The sequence below is a fragment of the Hylobates moloch genome, unplaced genomic scaffold (genome assembly GCF_009828535.3).
Source record: "Hylobates moloch isolate HMO894 unplaced genomic scaffold, HMol_V3 SCAFFOLD_6, whole genome shotgun sequence".
NCBI lineage: Eukaryota > Metazoa > Chordata > Mammalia > Primates > Hylobatidae > Hylobates > Hylobates moloch.
In genome coordinates this window covers 84,856,644-84,864,431 of record NW_026652281.1, presented here as the reverse complement: position 1 = coordinate 84,864,431, position 7,788 = coordinate 84,856,644, and positions in this window count along the sequence as shown.

Sequence of the window (7,788 nt, the reverse complement as noted above, 5' to 3'; positions counted from 1 at the left end):
CACTTTTACACTCGTGGTGGGAGGGTAAATTAGTTCAACCATTGTGGAAGACAGTGTGGTGATTCCTCAAGGATCTAGAACCAGAAATACCATTTCACCCAGCAACCATATTACTGGGTATATATCCAAAGGATTATAAATCATTCTACGATAAAGACACATGCACACGTATGTTTGTTGCAGCACTATTCACAATAGCAAAGACTTGGAACCAATCCAAATGCCCATTAATGGTAGACCGGATTAAGAAAATGTGGCACATATACACCATGGAATATTATGCAGCCATAAAAAAGGATGAGTTCCTGTTCTTTGCAGGGACATGGATGAAGCTGGAAACCATCATTCTCAGCAAACTAACACAGGAACAGAAAACCAAACACTGCATGTTTTCATTCACACGTGGGAGTTGAACAATGAGAACACATGGACACAGGGAGGGGAACGTCACATACCTGGGCCTGTCGGGGGGTGGGAGGTTAGGGGAGGGAGAGCATTAGGAGAAATACCTAATGTAGATGACGGGTTGATAGGTGCAGCATAGATATATGGCACATGTATACTTATGTAACCTGCATGTTCTGCACATGTATCCCAGAACTTAAAGTATAATAAAGAAAAGAATAAAAAAATAAAAAACGATAACACAAATAAATAAAATTACAAAGAGAAAAAAATGACTTCCAGCAATTCTAAGGTACAGCTGAGAATGAAAACCACTGCCTTCCATCATCGCACACGCCTGCCCCTTCCCTGTCTCCCATCCTTGTTACTGTTTCTTACATTCCTGTTGAATTTGACCAGAATTGTTTCTTAAGTACAAACATTGTCTAAAGTGGCACTTTCTCTTTCCAGCAGCTCAGAGAACCCGTTGCTTGGGTGCTGTCTCTTGAGATCCTGACTTGATTAGGTTTCCAAGGTTTTGTGTACATTGTGGGCACACACGATGAAACTGCCTAAAGACCAGAATTAAGTGCTCAGCAGTGACCCACGCAGACAGATGGATGTTCTGATCCAGTGATATCCACTTGGAAAGGGTTTGCAGCATGGCAGACCAGTTGGGGGGAAACTTCCATCGCCCAAATTCAGAAGGCCTTTTATTTCCCCTAGTTACCTCTTACTCTCTCAGAACTTTTTATACAAACAAAAGATACAAGAGGGAAAAAAGTCAAAAATTTTATTTCATGCTTCTGCGTTTACAGATATTTTTTATGCCCAGGAACAGTGGCAACTAATGTTCCAGGGTATAAATATGTAACATATTTTAAGATAGACACTGTTCTAAGATTCATGACAACATGATGGTCTAGTCAAAATAGTGTCCTATTTTACATATGAAGAAACTGAAGCTGGGTGTGGTGGCTCTCACCTGTAATCCCAGCACTTTGGGAGGCTGAGGTGGGAGGATCACTTGAGGCCAGGAGTTCGAGACCAGCCTGGGCAACATAGTGGGACCCCAGGTGTGGTGGTACGCACTCATGGTCCCATCTACACAGGAGGCTGAGGCTGAAGGATCACTTTAGCCCAGCAGGCTAAGGCTGCAGTGAGCCATATTCACCCCACTGTTACTCTAGCTTGGACAACACAGGGAGACCCCGTCTCAAAAAAAAAGAAAAGCGATAAAAGAAACTGACACACAGAGGCTAAGTTGCCTGGAACAAATAGCTAGCCAGTGATAGTGAGCATTTGAATCCAAGCCACTTGACTCCAGACAGAGCCTCTGCTCTTAGCCACTGTGATCTAGTGCCACTTACAGGGACAGTAGTGGGGAATAAATTGGCTTAGAGGAGGGGTCCCCAGTCCCTGGGCCACAGACCAATACCAGTCCCTGGCCTGTTGGGAACTGGGCCGCATGATAGGAGGTGAGTGGCAAGTGAGCAAGCGAAGCTTCATTTGTATTTGTAGCTGCTCCCCATCAACCACATTACCCCCTGTCAGATCCCCAGTGGCACTAGATTCTCACAGGAGAGGGAACTCTATTGTGAACTGCGCGTGCGAGGGATCTAGGCTGCACACTCCTTACGAGAATCTAATGCCTGATGACCTGTCACATTCTCTCATCACCCCCAGATGGGACTGTCTAGTTTCAGGAAAACAGGCTCAGGTCTCCCATTGAGTCTACATTATGGTGAGTTGTATAATTATTTCATTATATATTGCAATGTAATAATAATAGAAATGAAGTGCACAATAAACGTAACGCACTTGAATCATCCTGAAACCATCCCCCTCACACCCTGTGTGTGGTTTCTTCCATGAAACCAATCCCTGGTGCCAAAAATGTTGGGGACCACTAATCCAGAGTAAAAATATTGAATGAGCATATAGTTACCGGATGTTCTTAAACATTGGAAGAGGAAGTGCAATGCAATACAGTGCACATGTGGGTGCTGGATGGATGAATGTGTAAATGTTATGGAGGGTGCTGAAGACGATGAATGCTTTCCTGCAAGAAGGAATACTGCTAACATCCAAAGGGGCCGATCTTGAGCCACTGCCTCCCAGGGAGGAAAGCTCTTTATGTATCATGAAGAGACTATTTGGAGGACTTAGGCAATGTTAAGTATAGCTGAGGAAGAGTTGGCTGATGTGGAAATAGAACCCCCCTCCCCCCGCCGAATGCTGCCATATTAACACCTACTATTTGGCCTCATGGTTGTTACCTTGCTGTGCCAGCCTGAGGGGGTAAAGCGACCTCAACCTCCCCTCTTGCCAGCCCTTGCTGCTTCCTTCCAGGAGATTTACAGGGTGCAGAGGGCATGACCAGGAATGCCATATTCAAGATGGCAATGGCGTGGGTGATAGTGTGCCTCATCTAAGGGCCTGCCATCATCAGCTGGGACTACGTAGCCAGAAGAAGCATTCTGCCCTGAGGGGAAGAGTGGTACAACTGGTGCTTCCTGATGACAGCCTCCAGCATTGAATCCTTCACCCTCTCACCAGTGTCATTTACTTTAACTTGAGCATCCAGGTAAGATTCAGAAGCGCACCTCCCTGAGGAATGACAACATTGCCCCCAGCTGAGACCGCGCAGAGATGAACTTCAGGGGAGAAAAAAGAAACACATGTCACATTTTTTCTTAAACCGGAAGAGAGGAGGAGCAGGAGGAGAAGAGACCAGAGCCCCTCTCCTAGGCACCGGGGCTTTCCTTGGATGTCCTGAGACTCAAGATTTCTCACCTCTGCGGGTGGACCTGAGAATCCCACGCAGAAGAACCGTTACAGGGCAGCGAGAATGCCTGCAATGGCAGCAGACAGCCGGGCCTCCCCAGCACGGCATCTCCCGGGACAAGCGAGCATCCACGTCGCTGGACGTCATGGTATGTGCATTTGTCCTGTGCTGGGCTCCCTACACTGCTCGTGATCATCCGAGCTGCCTGCCACGGGTCACACATCCAGCACTTTCTCTATGAGACACGCTTCTGGCTTCACTGGCTGAATTCAGCTATCAGCCTTCTTCCGTACCCATTCTGCCGCGAGTTTCAGAAAAGCATCCCATCAAACCGCTGTGTCCTGGAAAGGCCGAGCGAGATCCACCCACCCCCATATGTACATGTGACAGAAACTACTCTTGTACTCTTAATGGTGGAGGCTGTCCAGGTTCTTGGCGTCTTGAACAAAGAATTGGACAAAACGCACAAACAAAGCAAGGAAGGAATGATTTATTGAAAATGAAAGTACACTCCACAGCATGGGAGCGGGCCTGAGCATAGGGACTCAAAGGCCCTGTTACGGAGTTTTTGTGAGTTTCAATACCCTTTACTTGGGGTACGCCCTATGTAAATGAAAAGGATGAAGTAAAGTTACAAAGTCATTTACGGAGGACAGCCTATGGACATCATAGCAGAAGTGTGAATAGGCCTTATGTTCCCTGCCTCCATACCCTATTTTCCTGCCTCAGTACCAGATCACCTAAACCCTCATAAAGGAAAATTTTAAAAATCTCAGGACCCTCAAACTCCCTATGCCAAATGGAAAGTTAAGCCTCAGGCTGAGTCGTGCAACACCCTCTTCCAAATGAACAGCTGTTACCAGCATCACACATCAGCCAGATCCCCAGGGAAAGGTCGAAGGCCTCAGGAATCTCCAGATGCTTCCGCAGATCATTCTTCAGTAAATTTGTAACCACCCAATGGGTTCACCTTGCCCGCTGTCTAGACAGAGCTGGTTTATCAAGACAGGGGAATTGCAGTCGAGAAAGTAATTCACACAGAGCCGGCTGTGCGGGAGACTGGAGTTTTGTTTGTTTGGTGTTTTGTTTTGTTTTGTTTTGAGATGGAGTTTTGCTCTTGTCACCCAGGCTGGAGTGCAGTGGCACGATCTCAGGTCACTGCAACCTCCACCTCCCGGGTTCAAGCGATTCTCCTTGCCTCAGCCTTCTGAGTAGCTGGGATTACAGGCACCCACAACCACGCCCAGCTAATTTTTTTTTTTTTTTTTTTTTTTGTATTTTTAGTAGAGACGGGGTTTCACTATGTTGACCAGGCTGGTCTTGAACTCCTGACCTCAGACATCCACCCGTTTTGGCCTCCCAAAGTGCTGGGATTACAGGCATGAGCCACTGCGCCCAGCCTGGAGTTTTATTATTACTCAAATCAGTCTCCCCGAGCATTTGGGGATCAGAGTTTTTAAAGATAATTTGGCAGGTAGGGGCTTGGAAAGTGGGGAGTGCTGATGGTTCAGGTTGGAGATGGAATCACAGGGGGTCAAAGTGAGGTTTTCTTGCTGTCTTCTGTTCCTGGGTGGGATGGCAGAACTGGGTGAGCCAGATTACCGGTCTGGGTGGTGCCAGCTGATCCATCGAGTGCAGGGTCTACAAAATATCTCAAGCACTGGTCTTAGGTTTTACAATAGTGATGTTATCCCCCAGGAGCATTTGGGGAGGTTCAGACTCTTGGAGTCAAAGGCCGCATGACCCCTAAACTGCAATGTCTAATCTTGTAGCTAATTTGCTAGTCCTGCAAAAGCAGACTGGTCCCCAGGCAAGAAGGGGGTCTTTTTGGGAAAGGGCTGTTATCAATTTTGTTTCAAACCATGAACTGAATTCCTTCCCAAAGTTAGTTTGGCCTATGCCCAGGAATGAACAAGGACAGCTTATAGGTTAGAAGCAAGATGGAGTCAGTTAGGTCTGATCTCTTTCACTGTCATAATTTCCTCAGTTATAATTTTTGGAAAGGTGGTTTCAAATTCTTTACTGGCCTCCCATAAACAAGGACAAGTCAATCGTAACTTCAGATCTGCAATCCAAGTCTAGCTCCTAAAACTAAAGTCCGTTGGATTGCACACTGATTGATAATTTCCATTACGAGTGTATCTCCCCAGATGCAGAACAAAGATAAGCTCAGCCATTCCTCCACCTACCCAGAGACATCTGCGTCATTGATTCTTCCTTTACTTCTCTTTTTCCTTCACTCACCTTATCTATGTAAAATATAGAATTACCGGACACTAAAATCTCCCAGGACTGTAACCATTCGCTTTATTGCCTACCTGCCCTTCTTCCTACATGCCTTCCCTGTCCTCCTTTGAAGAAAATGTATAAATAATAAAACCTCCTGAAAACATCTTTGGAAAAACGGCCACAGATAGGCCTGTGGCTCACAGTTTTCCCAGACATGCCCCAAAGCTGGCTGAATAACCCTCAACTGATTGAGCCCCTGACCTCGGTCACTCATTTCAGCTGTCACCTGCTATGATCCATGAAGGAAAGGGTCACAAACACTTCCCTAGGCCCTGCCACCAACTTCACTTTAGTCTTTGCCACAAAGAAACATGGAACCCATATAAGAAACGGGCCCCTACAAGCTCCTTTAAAATGTGATATATGGAATTGCCCTCCAGGGCTTTGTACTCAGAGTAGTCAACAGCATGGAGTTTACCCGGGGGCTTATTAGAAATGCGGGCTCTCTGACCCCACTCCAGATTTGAATTCCAGAATCTGCGTTTTAACAAGATTCCCAGGTGATTTGTATGTTTAAAAAAGTTTAAAAAGCAGTGGGGCCAGGCAGGGTGGATCACACCTGTAATCCCAGCACTTCGGGAGCCCGAGGTGGGTGGATTCTTTGAGGCCAGTTTGAGACCAGCCTGGGCAATATAGCAACCCCCCCGCCATCCCACACCCCTAAAAAGAAAAAGAAAAAGAAGCATTGGTCCCAGGGATCCGTAGGAAGATAAAATGGCTGAGAAAAATCATTTTGTACTACCCCATCTCCTGTGGAGACATCCTATTGAAGGCTTAAAATCACTGCAGCTCAAGTTTATGTTATTTTACCAAATTTCCACACAATATCCTAATCAATCCATTTTATTCCTTGATAAGGCTCGCTGTTTAAATATATTCAACCCTTTTGTTTGTGCTGTTCTGGGGTTTTTGTTTTTGTTTGTTTGTTTTTGAGACAGAGTCTTGCTCTATTGCCCAGGCTGTAATGCAGTGGGGAGATCTCAGCTCACTGCAACCTCAGCCTCCTAGACTCAAGCAATTCTTGTACCTCAGCCTCTGGAGTAGCTGGGATTCAGGCATGTGCCACCACACTCAGCTGATTTTTTGTATTTTTAGTAGAGATGGGGTTTCACCATGTTGACCAGGCTAGTCTCAAACTCCTGGTTTCAAGCTGATCCACCTGCCTCGGCCTCCCAAAGTGCTGGGATTACAGGTGTGAGCCACCACGCCTGGCCTGTTTGTACTGTTAATGGAAAAAAAAACTGTAAAATATTTGTTAAAGGTTTATTCTGAGCCAATATGAGTGACCATGGCCTGGGAAACACAGTCTCAAGAGGCCCTGAGAAAGTGCGCCTGGGGCAGTTCACAATTTTTCTTGTGTTTTGTTTTGAGACAGGGTCTCACTCGGTAGCTCAGGCTGGAGTGCAGTGACACGACCACGGCTCACTGCAGCCTCGACTTCCCAGGCTCAGGTGATCCTCCCATCTCAGCCTCTCAAGTAGCTGGGACTGTAGGTGTGCACCACCATGCCCGGCTAGCTTTTGTATTTTTGTAAAGATGCAATTTCACCATGTTGCCTAGGCTGGTCTTGAACTCCTGGGCTCAAGCGATCCACCCACCTTGGCCTCCCAAAGTGCTGGGATGAGCCACCATGCCTGGCCCACAGTTTGCTTTTTATATGTTTTAGGGAGGCAGGAATTGCAGATAAAATCACATCAATACATGGAAGGTATACATTGGTTTGGCCTGAAAAGGTGGGACATTTCAGAGCTGCGGCTTACAAGTCATAGGTGGCTTTTAGGGATGCTTTAGTTGGTAGTTGGTTGAAAGAGTTAAGCTTTGTCTAAAGACTTGAAGTCAGTAGAAAGGAATGCTTAAGTTCTGATAAGGTGGGAGGTGGTCTGCTGTCAGTCATGTGATGCCTTATGAGATTCAGGTTGGAAAGTAAGCCACATTATCCCGAGTTAATAAAAAACCCATTTAAATGAAGACTTCATGGTTTGTAAAGTGTGACTTAACCCCTACCTTGCAATGGACTTAGGCCTTGTTTATAATTTAGTATCTTACTGCCACAGTGTTTTGTCAGTCTTATATTTTTTTCTTTCTTTTCCCCCCAAATTCAAACAAGTGTCAGTAATGATTTTTTTTTTTTAGATGGAGTCTCGCTTTTACCCAGGCTGGAGTGCAGTGGCGCAATCTCAGCTGAAAGGATTGTCCTGCCTCAGCCTCCCGAGTTCAAACAATTGTCCTGTCTCAGCCTCATGAGTAGCTGGGAGTACAGGCATGCACCACCATGCCTGTCTAATTTTTGTATTTTTAGTAGAGACAGGGTTTCACCATGTTGGCCA